General features: G+C 39.8%; 1 pseudogene across 1 annotated transcript; it reads right to left on the bottom strand.

Moving 5' to 3' along the window:
• Positions 1 to 170: 170 nt before the first annotated feature.
• On the bottom strand, positions 171 to 12,388 carry LOC309693593 (cAMP-dependent protein kinase catalytic subunit beta-like; annotated as a pseudogene). The gene is made up of 10 exons (XR_014280782.1): positions 11,908 to 12,388; positions 7,823 to 7,884; positions 7,616 to 7,744; positions 7,235 to 7,333; positions 7,055 to 7,137; positions 6,814 to 6,940; positions 6,629 to 6,724; positions 4,922 to 5,044; positions 4,617 to 4,781; positions 171 to 1,588 (listed from the first exon to the last, which is right to left on the bottom strand). The product of XR_014280782.1 is annotated as a cAMP-dependent protein kinase catalytic subunit beta-like (transcript).
• Between the last annotated feature and the right edge of the window lie 6,190 nt (positions 12,389 to 18,578).

Genomic DNA, 18,578 nt, shown 5'->3' with positions numbered 1-18,578 from the left:
AAGATGCCAAATCAGGAATCCGTGCTCATTGTGACGATTGTGATACAAACTGGCTCAAAACGTCTAAAATAAAATATCTTCTCTTGAGGCCTCTGGACTTTTGTTACTACCCAGATCACACAGTAGGATCCGCAATCCACAATGGAAGAAAGGGTGCAAGAAAATTCCAACACTTTTAAAAATAAAATTTATTAGCATCTCTAATGTGTATAAATAAAAACATATATGAAACAATGCATATACGTATGATGTAATGAGCTTAACAATAACAGGGTTACATGTGATACAAAGGCGCAGTCTTCATTTTAGCCAGTGTATTGTGAGGAAAACTGAAATCAAGCTTTCAAATATGCATACCTATAAGTTGCAAATCTACATTCTTTGACAAGAATGAAATAAAGAATCTCTTTGGGGCGATAACAGGGAGAATATGGTAAATATCCTTTTTATGCATTCCTGTTCAAAGATTTTAAAACATCTTTCATTGAGTACATTATACTTCTTTTTTTTAAGGTTCACTAAATGTTGAGGCGCGGAGATGCAACACTATTCACACTGACCCTCTCAGCTTTACATAAAAGTTAAAATCCTAAAAGGATTTCTCTTTACTCCCTTTTACCAAGGTCACGTTGTTCCACAGACTTGTAATGAGGGTCTTTATAAGCAGGCCCGATGGGAACAATATGACTATAATGTTTGACACAGCGACAAAATATTGGAACATATCAAACTTTACATGTAACTAGCGGACCCAAGCAGATCAAACAAACAAGTGGATTTTACATTTTTACTAATGTAACAAGGTTTGTCATTTTCTGCATGGCTTGCTGTGCCTGGGTCACGATACAAAGGAGACAGTGAACATGGGGGTGAGGGGGGCTCATCTAAGGATTTGGCTCTCTAAGGCTTAAAGCAAAGAATGGAAAGGACCTCTCTTCTTGTGTCACTTAGCGTTTTCCCATTTGGTCATCCTTTAATCAGTCAAAGTTGTCAAATGTCTGGACAGATTTGCACCTAAGACAAAATCTAAATGTGATGCACACTCTTAATTTACATTGCTGACAACTGGACGGGAATCCCTACAACCCAAAACGTGTGTATCATTATTGGCCACTGTCAGTTTTTCCTCATAAATTGAAAAATATCACATTTTTATAGGGGATAACAACATCCAAGACTAACTGCTTCAAAGTAAAAAAAAAATGGATAAGTACAAAAAAAAAAAAAAAAAAAAAAAAAAACAAAAGAAAGAAAGAGAAAAGTGATGTGTCTGCTTTAATATGCAGGTGTACGTGACGGTGACAGGTTATCGGCACCCAAGGATCATGGCGACCTCATTCAGCCTTGTGGAATGAAGGGACTATGTAGTAGATCTGAAAAAGATGGTCTCTGCTCCATCCCAAGTCTTCAGAAGAGTGCAAAGATCCCCTTATTTTCCCTGATATATCCATGTTCTCACGTCCTAAAACTCTGCGAACTCCTTTGCGCATTTTTCCGTTAAAGAAACACGGATTTCCTCCTCCTCGTAGTCGTCGAAGTTGCTGGTGTCCCCCGGGCCTCTACACTTTGGTATGAATGGAGCTTCAACCTGCAGAAGAACAGAAGGACTTGTTTTACTGGGTGAGATTATATTATATTTATGCCTACACTGGCTTGTCAGTAGAGCAGGCAAGACTGTATTGTATTACAGTGAATGTAGACAGCATCTGTTGTCCTGGCAAACCCCGAATGCTGTCAACTTAAATGATGTGCCTGTCAGATAGCTAGTGTCTGAAGCCTCTCCCTTTACAATGGAGGCAGTTTTTAATAACTTAACAAAAACTGTCAACTCTGCAGTTTGTGTAACAATTCACCAGATGTGCAGATACGAGAGCACACACATCTAAATTTCCCTCTAAAGTCTGCTTTTCATTCCTAAAACTACTTTATTCACGTCCTATGAGTACAACAAAGCACAAAAGCATGAATCCTTTGATTAGACATCTTAATCCCATCTTAAAAATCATCTTCAAAGCATCTGATCTGAAGAGCTTCCACACCACAGATATAGACACTTGTGCCTTCATACATAATCAGACACACACTGTACAAACCAGCTGATGCATAGCAAAGAGTTAACCCTTTAAAGCCCTAACCAAGAAATCATTCAGAGAATTTGTTCATTGAATCTTCTGACAATTTTTGCAATTTATCGTTTAAAAGTGTGTTGTCCAATTTATTTAGGTTTTATGGGAGAAGAAAAACCCAAAAGAGCAGAATCAAAGATGATGAAAAACTGTATGTATCAAATATGTTACAGGTTAATGGGTACCTCTGGTATCGCTTGTACTTTCATCTTTGTCCCCTCTAATTTAACAGGATTTTGTATAGCTACATTTTAACTAGGGCTGCACAATGACTCAAATTTTAATCTCAATCATTTGAGAATTTGACTTCCCATAACTGTTCAGCATCACATTTCCTGAAAGCACTTGACTGGGGTGATATACTCCAGGTAACAGCCATCGAAACAAAATTTAAATGTCTGGCGCAGCACGACGTGGAGCTTGTCCCTAGAAGCGGATCATCATTCATAGTTTGGAAATACTTTGGATGTAGGGCAAGCAACGTCAGCCAAGTCATATTATGTCTGTGCCACAAAGCAGCACAAGTACCTTATTGAAAACACATCACAAACTGCAGGATAATTAATGCATGAAGGCTAAGGAAAAACAATGCAATGGCTGCTAACAAGAATTTTCCAACATCAACTCAGACGTTTGTAAAAATAAGCCAATGCAACGCCTTCGTATGCGTATCCGTCTGTCTCACAAAGACACGCTGAAATCAAAAAAGTAGCCACATTAATTTAACCAAAGATATGAGAGTTTAAAAAAAACAGGGTGAGTAATGTAGGCTTCTGGAAAATGATCGACAAAAGAGCCGTTATCCCCAACGGAATTATTTTTCCAAAGTGGTAATACCTGCCCTGTATGCAAAACGTTGCAGGGGAAATGGCAAATGATCTCACAGCTGTCGGGCACTTTGTACTCCAAGCTTAGGTCACTGAAATATTTGTCTGCAAAGATGTTTTAATTAACAGGAATTTTAGAAAATTTTTAGAAAAGCTAAAAGTCGCTGACTCAACTATGCGTTAAGTTCTACTTTAATTTTTATAAATATTTATTTTTCTTCTAAATGATGCACTGAATTTAGTCATTCAGTATGTTTTATTTGTTTGTTTACATCTGGCTTGTGGACAACAGTTAAAAATTAGCCATCTGGCAAACATTGTATATTTGACCTCTTCGGACAAAGCATTATCCTTGATAAAATTAATATAATTTATATGATCTATATTTAACTTTCTTTTAACTTGCTCTTTGTACTGTGTTTGTACATTAATTTTACCCATTATTTAACAGAAGTCATATGATTGCAGCTTATTCAAATACATAATACACATAACTGAGACTAAAGACAAACTGTGATTGGATGATTTTCTCAAACAGCAGAGTTGCATCTGTAATGCTTCAATACATCACTTACTGAACACTACTTTCAAAGATGCACTCAGTACAACACAACGTGTATATCTTAAATACAAAAACTGTGGCATTTTTTCAGAGTTGCCCGTTCAACTCCCTCTGCTCTGGATTTACTACATGTCAGAGAATAACCTTACACGCAGAAGCATGTGACATTAGCCAGGATCCAGAAACAAATGTTATACAATTAATCTGATCATTTCGTCGTAGTCAGAGGTCTACTTTTTTCCATAATTATTCCATCCTGAAAATACATATTAAAACAAAATGATCAAAGAGAAGAAAGGACCTCTGCAAATATAACAAAATATGCTTATATGAGCTGGACTAGAATATTCAAATAGGATATTTGTTCACGGGGACTTTATAAAATCTCAGCATGGGTGCCCGCCAACTTACAGTGAGACTACACAGTGATTGGCCCAAGATATTACATTCTAACACTGTCATACAGCAATATACTAAAGGCAACTGTCCACAAAGAAAAGGTTCCAACTTCACTGTAAATACAAAACGGCTTCTCTTCCTTTTTGCAGCTCTTTATCTTACTTTTACTTCATAAAACCCCAGGAAGCAATTCTGCTCATGAGGAACTACTCTGGAGTTTTACTGGACTAACTTGAACAGAGAACGCTGCTTATTTTCATCTTATAGCAAATCACAGGTCGAGTGCAAAAACAAAGTTAATAAAAAAAAACCCATAATGATTCCATATTAAGCTAAACTAAAGGAAGTCTATAAGATTTAAGCCCAAGCTAAATAACTAATTAGATTTATCCAAACAGTCCATTATCACTGTCACGCCTGCAAACTGGCATGTGGCACCATGTGCAGTAAAGCTGGGTGATTTCCAAGTGAAAAAACCCCACACCTTTACTGGCCAGTTAAAAAATAAAATAAATATATTAAGTAAATACTGTGCATGCAACAGTAACGACAATCAGAAAGGACCGTGTAGTAAAACTGATTGAAGAGTATTTAGAAACTTTCTAGAAAATAAATAAATAAGTATGGGTGTAAATCGATATGTAATTAACTCTACGAGCTAATTCTGTATGGTGTCACTTTAATGTGTGTTTGGTATCTTGCCTTTCTCTCATAAATTGCGATCCAGTCTGTTGTGGCGAACCATTTGTGTCCTTTGATGTCATTGACTCCATTCTTCAAGTTGCCGTAGCGTTTGGTCAGATCCACCTGCAGCAGGTTTCTCAACAGGTCCTTTAAATCGGAGCTGAAGTGAGACGGGAACCGAACCTGAAAAGGCCACAAGTGTTAGGATTTCATTTCTAGTAGTTAATCGTTAATCGTGCACATTTAATTTAACTTAGCTATCATGCATGACCGTTGCTCCTCATGCCATCATGTTTGCATTTCCAAAAGAAGCAGCTTCTTACCTTTCCAGACACAATCTTCTCATAGATCTGAATAGGCTGATCTGCAAAGAAAGGAGGGTAGCCAGCTGCCATTTCATAGATGAGGACTCCAAGGGCCCACCAATCCACAGCTTTGTTATAGCCCTAAAATGAACATAACACATGTTAATGTAACAGAAACACACAAGAAGAAAAACACTTCTAGTATATAAGTGGAGAAAAAGTAGGCTGTTTTTAAGACATTTAAGACTTTCTCATTATAATTTATCACTTGAGAAAACTTCCAAATGGCTCCCGCAGCTGCACTTGGATAATAACACTGAGGAGCTTTGGTTAGTTGCATTGTAAGAATCTGCACGTCACCACTAATTTTACTCTGACCTGCAGTTAGAAAACTGGAACTTTGTATATAGAAATAAGACATTTGTATAGCAAGCACAGACAATTCTGTTCCCTCTCTAGATAAATTCCTGCAACAGTTCTTTTCTTTTAATGATGATTTTATTTTTTGGTCATAGAAACTTTTGTAAAATATGACTCATCTACAGACCAGTGTTTAGGCTTTACAAGCATCCATTAGCAGAAATGAAACTGTACTCATAAACGCAATTAACGCAAATGTTTAATCACCCAATCATACTGCACATCTCAATTCATTTATGCACGGTCAGGACAACCTACTGAAGTTCAAACTGAGCATCAGAATGGGAAAGAAGGGTGTTTTAAGTGACTTAGACCTTAATATAGTTGTTGGTGCCAGGCAGGCTGGTCTGAGGATTTGAGAAACTGATCTGCTGGGATTATCCCACACAACCAACTCTAGGGTTTACAGAGAATGGTTTGACAAAGGGAAACTATGCAGAAAGCAGCAGTTCTCTGTGTAAAAATGTCTTGTTGATGCCAAAGGCCAGAAGAGAATGAGAGGTCAACAGCAACTGCATTCAAAACTCACTGAACCTTGAAGCAGATTGGCTATAACAGCAGAAGAGGACACCTGGTGCCACTCCTGTCAGCTAAGAACAAGAAACTGAGGCTATAAATCACACCGGTTCACCAAAACTCAATAATAGCAGATGGAAAAATGTTGCCTGGTCTGATGAGTCTCGATTTCTGCTCCAAAGTTTGGTCAGGTTTTAGTGAAAACAACATGAAAGCATATATCCGGCTGCTGGTGGTGGTGTAATGATGTGGGGGATATTTCTTTGGCACACTTTGAGCCCGAGTACCAATTGAGCATCATTTAAACATCACAGAGTATTGTTGCTGACCATGTCCATCCCTTTATGAGAACAGAATCTATATAAAATGAAGAATTCAGTCAGTTCTGAAGCCAAATGGAGATCTGTACCTAAAGTTGCCCGGGAGTTTTTATTACTGTATCACCTATAACTAAAAGTTTTGTGTTGTTAGAATGTGCCCTTCTTATTTACACAGGCAGTAGGTCCACTTCCATTGAGCTGCAGCGGACACTTAAAGCTCACCTACATGTCTAGAAAGGAACCAGTGATGAGGTTGCTTGCAGTCCTACAGACAAGCTGTTTAAAAGATAAGCTGTAAACCTTTTCTTCCTATGTAGTCACACAATTCTTGATGTTATTTTGCTTCAACATTTCTGTGTGGCATCGCTGATTTTCAATATTAATCAAATAATGACTAAAGTAAGAAAAAATGCTTTGATGCAGTGCAGAAAAGTAATGAAAAAATAAAGTTACAAAATGACGTCCATACTTTGCTGAGTATGATTTCCGGAGCCAGGTACTCCGGTGTCCCACACAACGTCCATGTCCTGCCTTTTACCCGCTTAGCAAATCCAAAATCTGTCACCTGGAAGTCAGTCGCACATTGTTTATTCAGCAAGTGTGGACACACAGAAAACACAGCAGAATTGTGTATTGATCTGCGTTCTGGCTCACCTGAATGTAGCCGTGGTGGTCAATGAGAAGATTCTCGGGTTTCAGATCTCTGTATATGAGATCTAGTGAATGGAGGTATTCAAATGTCAGCACTATCTGGGCGGCATAAAACCGCGCATGTGGTTCACTGGAACGGAAGAAGAGATAATTCTGTTTAGAGTCGTAAACAAACACGCGCGAGTAATATCAGAAAATCTATATGACGAATCAAAACCGCAGGAGACTGCAGACGAAAACTAACCTGAACCTTCCAATTCGTCTTAGGTGTGAGAACATCTCACCACCTGGAACATACTCCATTACCATGTACAAATTGGAGTTGTCCTAAAACAAGAGGGGAGGGGCCAAAAAACACACTTTAATTTTACTGAGACTCAAATAAAGGAATTTTAATTATATAATGCCAAAAATCATACTGTACCTTAAATGCGTACTCAAGTTTGACGAGAAAGGGGAAGCTCACTGCCTGTAATATCCTCTTCTCATTTAATGTGTGTTCTATTTGCTTGAGTTTCACCACCTGACAGATAAAGAGATAAGATGACCTTGCCGGGCAAATCTCACTAACATTAGCAACAGACACGGCTGAACACTGAAAGCAAAGGCAGCTTTTAGTTATAATTTATTTTACTTGTGTCCCCCAGTAACCCTTTTAATACAACAAGAACAGGTTATAATGTCATTTTTTTAAGAAGATTAGCAGCCATTTGTTGGATGTGTTTAGCGCCACCTCACTTTCATCGTCATGCGTGGTTCCCGCTTATGTCAACACTACTGTCTGTTTGACAGTGTTGCCACTGACCTTCTGCTTGTCCAGTATTTTCATGGCGAAGTATTGCTCTGTTCCTTTGTGCTTCACCAGCATGACTCTACCGAACGAGCCGGTACCCAGCGTCTTTAATCTGTCAAAGTCATCTAGGCACGTCGTGCTCTGTTGAAACAACATTATGTTAGCCTGCTTCGTGTGCCAAGTCTTTAAATAGCGAGTTCAACTTTTCGAGATTCTGACCTGTGGTGGGCATTCCCATTTCCGTAAGAAATCTTCTTTGGCTTTGGCTAGAAACTCTTTAACTAAAAGATAAAGAGCACAGACAGGCGGTCAGCACACACTTCTTTATGCCAAAAGAGCTTGGCTTATGAGTACAAAAGTTATATTTGGCAAAAAGAACGAAGGGCATTGTTATAGAAGGGAAAGGAACAAATGAGGAGAACAATACGGGCAATCAACTCTCATCTGGATATGAATTAAAACATATATTAAAAGTATCACATACTTTAGTTTAAAGAGGGGGACAAAATACAAACACAAGACAGCAACATCCACAACAAGCAGACTAGTGATGCATTCCAAGACACTCAGAACGTTCTCTGTTATTTTGTAGCCTTACTAAAAACGGTAAGAGGACCACAGCACTCAGAAATGAGAGGGAAAAGTGTATCTGAGCATCTTGTGCATCACTTACAAGGAGTTTGTGGGAAGGCTACCAAACAAAGCATAAAATGGTAAGCATAAACAAACCAATGTATGGGACACACAGCAGATATCCAGATTGAGAGAATGCAGATAACAAAAAACACTGAATTATTTTCAAAGCAGGACAAAGTAAAAAGCAAGCACGTCTAGCAGGTTTTCACAATAAGACCAATTCTGTTTGCCATTCTGGTCATCTTTGGAGGAATTTAGCATACCAAAGGTCTCTATTGATCACCAAGGTTTTTCAGGAACAATCACCCACACGGATGACGTGATAGAAAAGAGAAGACAGAGAGAAATATAGAGTTCATGTACATAAAAACAAGTATAACACGTCAACAAACATGGAGCATGTGTAGTGAATAGAAGCAACAGGAATGAAAACAGAGCTGAGAGTCACGTGAGAAATCGAAGAAGAGACTGACTGCCTACTATGGTGTTTTAAAAAAAAGCTGTATCAGAAATTCAGCCATGCGTGCTAGATCAGCCTGAAAAGATCATCTATAGCAAAGATAAAAACATTACAAATCTAATCTGAACTACAAACTTTTTTTTATTTAAAGCATCTTCTTTCTTTTTTCACTCCCACTGAAAAAAGAACAGCTATGGTACAGTAACAAGTGGCTACCTCAATGTCGGAATTGAAGGTTTTTAGCAATAACTTTTTGTTGATAAACTCTATGGACACCAAGACATTTGGGTGTTTTTGTCTTTAACATGAGTATAGTGATTTTGTCAAATGAGGTTCTGGTTTCTAAGAATCAGACACGTGCAATCTGAGTCACTTCCAGCACCCTTTCAAAACAACAGCAGTTCCTTAGTTCCCAAACTCTTCCATTGGGCTGTGAAAACAAAGAGGTGATACAATACAGCAGTAAACATCCTCCTTCACCAACTTTTTAAAGCGTGCTGTTGGTATCAAGTTCAACACAAGCATTTTTATGAGGGAAAATAATACAGTTTTTCAGTTTCCATTGGATATATTGACTGGCAGGTCATAGCATACAGATTTTATTTGCATTTAACAGTGCCCTGTATATCATCCATTACACATTTTCACAGCAGATGCTGTTGCAGATGCAACATCACTTATCCTGCTGAACCACTGCGCAATATTTTTGTACTATTGAGTGATTATTGTTATCGTTTTGTGTTTTTTGTTACCATTTATATGCATTTTTATACTTTTAACTAAAACATCTGTAGAGCTGCAAAACCAAATTTCGTTTCACTGCATATTCTGTTGTTGCCAACTTGTATCATCTATTCTCTTAATTACTTTTCTTAGCTCTAGTATGACCTTTTATAAACTTTAATCTGTTAAAAATAAGAAAATAATGCCCCAAACTGCAGAGGTCAAAGTTAAAGACATATTTTTACCCTTGCTTAAATAACCCATCACAAACTAAACATAAATTCCAATTCCAAGGTCTGCAAATACATTAGAAGAAAATATCCAGCTTGTTAGAGAAATAAATGAAGCATCTAAAAATTATATCAAAAACTTGAGGAATATACTGTCTCAAGTCTAATTCAGTGCGGGGGTTGGAAAAAACAAACTGTGAGGTTTAGGCTTGTTCAGTTTAAATCTTCAATACTCTTTGCAATGCTGCGTGTCTATAGAGTAAAGTTAGCACAGTCGACAAGCCCTTTCTGAGATCAATGCCAAACTCCACACAAGCAAGACATGGTTGAGTTATGTTGGCTTATCCAGTTACACTACAGTACACGCGCACTGTGATATAAAACAGGTGTCATGATGGCAAGTGTTTAATCTCTCCGTCCAAGTGTGACCGTGTCAGTGCTCTTCCAACCGGTCCAGCTTGTTGCATCAATGTACAGTAAACACAGGTAACGTGCAGCTCTGTGGGTAACCAGGTCGTCTTATCAGGGCGGCTACACTCCAGACAAATCTGCCCCTCGGAGCACAGTGTCAGCTTAAATGGGTTTAACAGTTAGCTATGGCCCAGGATCTAGGGATCATAGTTGCATTCAGCGGAAATGCTTGGCAGTATAGATAATATAGCTGATCTGATCATCTCCATCTGCCTGAGTACGTCTGCTTGGAACTGTGCACAGGGCCTGTCTGGTGTCTCTCTACAGGTCAATAAATCTCAGCAATCACTGCATCATAAAGTGGCATTACCTTAAACAAACTCAGTGTACAACTCAACACAGATGGTTCTCTGCTTTGTGTTGTTTTTTTTAAGAGTAAGAAAATGCACTGGGCGTGTTTTTGTTTGTAGCCAAATACAGGAGGATTTCTTTTTATTATTTAAGAGCAAGGGGATGCTCAATGATGACCAGCTGCACACATAAAAGCATATGAGCACAAAGTAACACTGGCCTAGTCTGAGCTACGTCAAACCTTTCAAAGCTTGTAATACCCCTTATCCTCTGACGAAGGTCTGATGACAAGCTGCTCCAGTCAATGACACTGAGTGTGAGAAGTGAGCCCTGATGGACCTTTACCACAGTAAGATTAGCAAAGGGACTCTAAACAAATGAGTGACACGATTAAAGTGTGCTTTCTGGGGAGCGTGCGGCCCTAATGCTGGGAAGACGGCAGCAGGTCCAGGCTTTATGAATGGAAAGAGGGCATTTGTCATTTCTCCACCATATTTGGTCATGCTGCTGTTTATGCAGCCCAGAATAAAATGTGGCAGTGAAGAGCCCGGGGCAGGAACAATCCTACGCTGCCTTCAGATAAAATTTACTGTCTATTTATTTAACAATTACCCAAGAGCCTGCGGTTTATTGCCGCAGATTTAAGACCATCTGTGAAAACTTTCTGTCTTCGTACAACTAGCTGCTGTTGTTATTGTTGAGAAGAAGCCTGCAGTCAAATATGCAGCAAGAGCCAAAGAATTATAAAGCTCGAGATGACACAACAAAAGAGGTGGCGAGGTGATGCTAAGGCTCAGGATTTTTACTCATTAAGCAGGGATTTTGACATGAGACAAATACAAGTCGCTGATGAGTGTGTCAGTGTATGAAGGCCCTAGAAAGCTACAACCATCAAGAGGCAATGAAGTGACAGGGGCCTTCTGAGGGCTAATCCCCCCACCACTACCACCACCACCACCACCACTTAAAGCTAAAGTTAGCAGGCTAGCTGCTCTTCCAGGCTCTCTTGTGCTCCAGTTTGCATGCAAATCGCCTTTTTAACATTTGAAATTACCATAGAGAGCCATTAATAGACACGCACTGTTTTCCTGGCTACTTAACAGGCTTTAATAGTCTCCTAACACTGCCAGAGCTCCCCTTCCCCACCCCCCTGAATGCCAAAAAACCACAACAATCCGGGGGTCTTCTTGGCGCTATAGCTACCTTCAGTAGCCCCCCTACTTTAAAAAAAATGGATATATATACGCAGAACCACAAAAACAATACTTCATGCTCATTTTTCTATCTAAACGCAGAGTGCTTTCAGCGTCGGTGCAATGTGGGAATGTGCGGGGGGCGATGACGGACGGACGGCCCTCCCTTGCTTTACTCTGGCTGGTAGTTTAAACAGTTTTTAGTTATAACAGGCTAGCTGGCTGCTTCGTGGCATCTTGTTGAGATGACTAAACGCAACACAATAACACTTCTGAGTTCAAACGACAGCTCGCACTCACCGCTCTCTAGCTCGTTGCCCTTCTTGGCGGTGGCAGCGTTCCCCATGGTGTGGAAGACACGGCGGTCGCTCCGACTGAGAAGAGATGGCGGCGGCTAGCTAACCTTCCAGCTTATGTTTTCGAGGTCTTCAAAAGAGGCTAGCCCGAAATCGATGCAAGTGTTTACTCGGTTTAAAAGGCGAGGAAAGCAACGTCCAGTAGCCGCCCCCTTTCCTTCCAGCTGCCCCCTCGCTCTCCCTCTGTCTCTCCCGCTCCTTCTTCCCTGCGAAAGATGTTCCGCTCCCGCTAGTTCACTGATGTCTGCACGGCTGTCATGAAGCTAGCGGTCACTCCTGTTTCTGACTAAGCTGCTCCCGAGAACCGTCACCAGCACTCAGCTGCGTTCACGGAGCGCTCAGGGGCTTGGATTGGCCACAGATGGCTCTGAGCAGATGCCAAACCAGGCATGCTTCCGCGTTTTTGGAGCATCGCGGCGATTGTATTTGTGGGATACCGTTAGAGTGCTCTTTTGTCTGACTTTAGAGGAATGAGTCTTTATTTCATTTGTGTGTTCAGAGCCAAACGCTATTAGTGTTCCCTTACACCATGTCAGCTGCACATCTGCTTTGACAAGTTCATTGCACAGCTTCAAATGTTTATTTGTATGCCTGTGTGATTTATACATGACAAGTACGCGATAGACAGATATAGTATCACAAATATAGTAGTAATAACTCATATATTATCATTATTAGATTTAACTGAAAAGGAAAGGGAAAATTATGTTAAAACCATGTTGTTTTTCTATCAAAAATAACCAAGGTTTTTATAGTTAACTGAAAGTAGACAAAAAACTAAAACTAGATTTGTTTTTATTTAACTGAAAAAATAATAAAAACTACAAATGTAAAAAAAAAAAGTGCAAAGTAAATTTCAAAAAAGTAAGTAAAGTAAGTTAAACAAAAAAAAGTCAGTGAAACGATTTTGTGAACTTGGAAAACAAAACAAAAAAATATATATATATGAAATATCCTGAATTTTGGTATTTGTTCAGTCTACGGCCTTTGTCTATAGACTGAAAGTCAACTGCTTTTAAAAAGTTCTGTTTGTGATTTTTATAAATCTTGTCTCTGGCATTTGTCATACATAAAATAACAAAAATTAAAAATAAATAAATAAATGATATAAAATACTCTGAAAACAGATAAAATAAAATAAAATATGCAGAACGTTTCGTTTACATTTTTACAGATTTGGTTGTATTTATTTACTAGTCAAGTACATAGAGGACTGTTTGTAATCTACTTTAAATTTTATATTTCTATCTATCTGTAAAACATTTCAGACTAGATTTCAGGTTTAAAAACTTTCTTAGAGTAAAGTATGTTTTTCTATCAAACTAAGATTTGGTACATAAAGGAGTTTTAAAGCGATTTAAAAACCTTAATTTAGACACCCCAAGCTGTCTTCATAAATTTTTGTATTATAAAATCTAGTTTAAACCTTCCTCAAAATTCCCATATTAGGACAGGGTATTTATTTTATAAATAAAATAATAATACCATAAATACCGCAAGAAATAGAGTAAAACATAACACAAAACAAAAATGCAAGACTAAAAACATAGTATTAATGTTTCTAATAAAAATATTGAAATTATTTGTCTGCCAATCTATCATCACAGCTTTTTCTGAACTGCAAACAGTAAATAATCAATAATAAGTTATTTTGTAAGTACAAATTTAATAAGCATACCTGTAGTTACAACCACTGCAGCTGCCTCATTCTTTTCTGACAAGATGTGGCTCGCTTTGCTCCATTCAGCTACATGTGCCTCGCAGGTAATACCATGTGGTAGATGGTATAAGACCTCCTTGATCTTCTTGCTTCTTTTCCCTCTGTAACATCTGTGTCAGGGTTTTGTTCTTTGCCTGCAGATCTGAAGGGAGGCAAGTGCATTGTGCTTTTGCGAGGCACAGTGCAGCTTGGCTTTAGGGTGACAAATGAAAAAAATTCCTGCATTTCTTTTTTGTTTTATTCCGTTTTAATTTTTAGTATTGGTAACTTCTGGTAACTACTGAATCTTCCTGTGGTAACGTGAGTCTCATATGGACTTTCTAATATAGGAAAAATGCCAAGGGTGGAATTGTGGTACTACAGGAAGAAGTCTGGAGTGGCAGAGAAGTATGTGAGGGTGATGTAGGAGGTGAGGACAGCGTAACAGAGGTGAGATGTGTGGTGTGGTCGGTTTAGGGCAGCTGTGGCTCAGGTGGTAGGCAGGTCATCTACCAATCAGAAGGTCTGCGGATTAGTAACTGTGAACAAGATACAGAATCCCGAGTTGTCCTTGATGTACCCACTGGACTGTGAGTGGGTGAATTTTAGATAAAAGTCTTTATGTGTGTGATGTTGCTGTGGTTGGGGTGAAAAATAGGTTCAAGGTGGGGGTTGGAATACATCAGGTGGTCAACCATACATAGCAACAGATAGTTCACAAGAGAGGAGAAAAAGAGTGTGAATGCTGGGTGGAGATGAGTGTCTGGGGTGATTTGTGACAGAAAGATAGCAGCAGAAGTGAAAGGGAAGATAGTAGAGAGACCAGCGATGATGAATGGTTTGTAGACAGTGGTACTGACAAAAAGACAAGAGGCTGAGCTGGAGATCTTCATTGACTAGAATGGACAAAATCAGAAATGAGTACATCTGTGGTGAACCCAAATAGAGCAGCTGGAAGAAGAAGAAGAGAAAAAGGCTAGATAATAACGTCTGGCTTTGCTTATTTATCTGTGCTGTGAACTAGCAGAATGGTTGGAGAATCTGATCCAAGCTTTGCAGTTTACCTCAGGCCTACATCAGCTTCAAATCCACACTGGGTATTCAGTCTGACAGACTAACTGTATGGTGATGTTCCTATTTAGATGCGTATCTGTGTGCATCTTTGAAAGTCGGTCTGCTTGGAGTTTGGATCATTTCCTGTGGCTTGTTCACAGTTCAGATTTCCTGGTTTTCATACACGCGACCTGGATCAGTGTCTTGCATCTTAGGAACAAGCCTGTTGTCTCGTGCTTTAATCTTTGGTAAGCGATAGCTTTCTTTAAATAATTATGGCAGCGCTGCCAAGAATGTCACAACTACAGCATGCAGGAAGATTATTAGAGGAAGTGAGGAAGTAATCCATGCCTTTGGAGTGATGACCAGCGAAGCAGAGCATTTGGTATCCAGCCTTGCTGTCATATGACATCATGGGTGTCTGATGATTGCTATCAAACATTGGCTGGTCAGTTATTTTGAGGGCAGAAGCTGAAAAAGCATTTTATTCGACATATATTCTGACACAGGAAGAAGAAAAGATCAAAATGTTTTTAGGTGTTTATTTCAGGCTAGTGGTTTGCCTCCGTAGATTAAAAAAATATTTTATACTTCCATTCTTCCAAAACACAAGGAATATGTTTACATTGTCCTTCAAGGACAAGCATATCGCCTTGCTGTCCTTCATTTTAGTCTGTCATAGGCAAACTACGTCTTTACAAGATGCATGAGCACTAAGGAGATTGTTCCTGAGGAGTGCAAATATCCCTTACTTGGAAGACTGACTCATTTGCACCCCTTTACCTCAGGAAGCAGAAGGAAGAGAAAATCAATCCTCATCAAGGTATCAGGCAACTCTGCGAAGGGCAAGAGGTCTTTTGACCCAACCCACCTGTCCATGTTTGTTTGTTTTGATCTTCACATCAGCAGCTGTCATCTCGCTGATATTTATTTATTTATTGTCATTGTCAAGAACAATGAAATTGCGTTTGGGGCTTCCATACAACCCCAAAAAAAGAAGAAAATAATAAATACCCCTTAAAACCCAAGTGTACATATTTAACCCAGTGTGACTCCAATGCAATAAGACAATCCTTAGCAATAATGTTCGTAGAAATTCAGACAAAGACCTGAGAAACATGACAAAATACAACAATGCAACCCATTCAATATTATTGTACTGTGAGATATGATATCAGATATGATAGTTATCTATTTAAGAAAGAGGGGGGGGGGCAGGAGGGGGAAGAGAATAAAGATATGATGCACCAATGCAGACCAGTTCATTGCTATTAAGAAGTTGGATATGGTTATTGTCCGTGAGAGGGGGGCAGAGAGTTCAGGAGCCTCACAGCCTGTGGATACAGGCTGTTGGCCAGTCTGGATGTTCTGGCCTGTATAGACCTGTACCTTCTCCCTGAGGGCAGCAGATGGAAAAGGTGGCGCGCAGGGTGATGTTGGTCCCGCAGGATACTGTGCACCCTCCTCAGACAGCGAGTGGGGAAGATATTACTGATCTCTGGCAGACTTGTTCCAATAATTCTGCCAGCTTCTTTCACCACCCGCTGGAGTGCTTGCTGATCGGCCTTGGTGCAGCTGGGGAACCACACTAGAAATCCATACGTCAGAACGCTGCTGATGGCACAGTTGTAGAAGTTCAACATCAGAGATCTGGGAATGTGTGCGCTCCGCAGTCTCCTCAGGTAGTAGAGGCGCTGTTGGGCCTTCCGTACAACTGAGGTGATATGGTTGCCCCAGGACAGGTCCTCGGTCACAGTTACCCCCAAGAATTTAAAACTGCTCACCCTCTCCACCGCCTCACTGCCAATGAAGAGAGGCAGATGGTTGTTATGACCCCTCTTCCGGAAATCTACAATGATCTCCTTGGTCTTTTTGGTGTTTAAGACCAAGTTATTGTCGTGGCACCATGACTCTTTGTATCACTGGATTCAGTGGAAATGTTAGCCTTTTCTCACTTTCTTGGGGGCAAGTTTGTGTTTATTGTCACACTAGAGGTGGATCTCTAGGGAAGAGGGGATACAGATGATTTGGCATTGTTATGGGAAAGCCCAGCCCTTTGTTTCACACACAAAGATTGCTCTATGTTGTTTTCTCTGGCAGAGACCAGCATTCCTCAGGGGATGGATGGCTTTTCCAACAACTGCCTGAAGGGTCTTCTCTTCTATGCATTTTCTTCACTCTCCTAACAGCATCTCACTTGGCGAGATCATCTTCTCACACGAAATCCCCTGAAGGCCCCCAGGTAGCCATCAATATGATTGTTGGACAGAAATCACCTGGAAGCCTCCAATCAGGATAGAGCTTTGGGTGTGGCCACCAAAAGCTTACAAAAGGGGTTAGTGACATTTAGGTGTCCTTCAGTCTTGAATTTAGCAGACTTTCCGTTACCCAATGGCGCCAAAAGAGCTGTTTACTGTAACAGACACCAGACTACAGATCCAAAATGACTGCTCTTTACAGCACATGCAGTAGCTTTAAAGAATTTTTGAACTTAAATATAAATTACTTTATGCAACCCTGAAGAATAACCTCGGAGGTGGTTGATTAAAACCTTCTGCAAAAAATGTCAAAGAAAAGCAAAGTAAGCTCCGAGGAAAGTTCAAGGATTGCTTGTCTGCACACTATTATTCAAATCATATGCAAAGCAAATCAGTCCTCCATCACATTTACTAATCCTGATCAAAATTCATAAATGGAGGACTTCTGTCGAGAACAGAAGGCAAACAGGAGGAGCCAAAAGGGCACAGCAGTAAACTGAGCCATATAACTGTGCGTAAAGTCAAGACGATGACACACAGAGATCACAGAGAATTACCAGTTCACCAGTGTTAGGCCCAAAATTCATCAAAAGCCCAAAGAGTAAGAAATTTTCCTTTGCAAAAGAAAAACAGCAGCTTTTAGAGACTTCTGCATTCCACCTGCGCGTCTCTGGCAGCAGAGATGTGACGTATTTATGTTAGGGTCCCTGGGTCGTTGACCCAGTGTTTTTGTGTTTTTGGTTCTTTGATTTTGTTATTTCATTATATTCTAGCTTTGCTTTATGGGTTTTAGGATTATTCTTAGTTTAGGTTCTCTGGGTGGGGTTTGGTTAGTTTTAGTGTTCTGGTTTTCTGTCTGTGTTCCATGTTGCTGTCTCCCCTTTCTGCTGTATCCCCACATCCAGTCAGTGTCTCTGTTCCCTTTGTTATAGTGCCTGCCCGTGAGTCTGTTATGTTTCCTGTTTTACTTTGAAAGTCCATATGTGATGTTAATATGTCTGGTTTTGCTTCCCCTTGTCTCGTTAGGCCTGATTTGCCCCAGCTGTGTTTCCCTCCTGTTACCCATTCCCTGATTGCTCCCTCTGTGTATTTTAGCCCTGTGTTTCTTAGTGTCTGTGTCGTGATCTACCGTTTACTTTGCTGTGTGTTTTGTCATTTTTCTAGTTTAAGTTTGTTTTGAGTTTTTTCAGTCATGTTATATTTTGAGTCTTAAATTAAAGCCTTTTTGAGTTCACGTCTGTCTCCGGAGTCTGCACCTTGGGTCCTATTCCTGCTTGCACACAGCCTCACCTAACAATTTAAAGCTTTACAAGTCACCTTTTATACGCTGTGATACTGTATGTGCAATATTACTTTTTTCCACTTCTGCAGTGTTGCTTACTGTTCTAATGATCACATCCCAAAACCCTGCCCGCCCTGTTGTTTTTAAGACCAATAGCAGAGGTGGTTGAGATAGCAGAACTCACTGCTTGGCTTAGTGCAGATATCAAGGGTCTTATTATCGCCAGCATGTGGGGTGGGAGGTTCCCCCCTTCACTGACAGACTCAGCCAGCTGTCATATTTTGATAAGGTGTCTGATGATTGGCTTTTCCTGTTCGACTGCA

This window comes from Aulonocara stuartgranti (assembly GCF_965226115.1).
Source record: "Aulonocara stuartgranti genome assembly, chromosome: 18".
In the NCBI taxonomy this organism is placed as follows: Eukaryota; Metazoa; Chordata; class Actinopteri; order Cichliformes; family Cichlidae; genus Aulonocara; species Aulonocara stuartgranti.
Note: the sequence above shows the minus strand (reverse complement) of the source record. Positions and strands in the feature narration are given on the sequence as shown.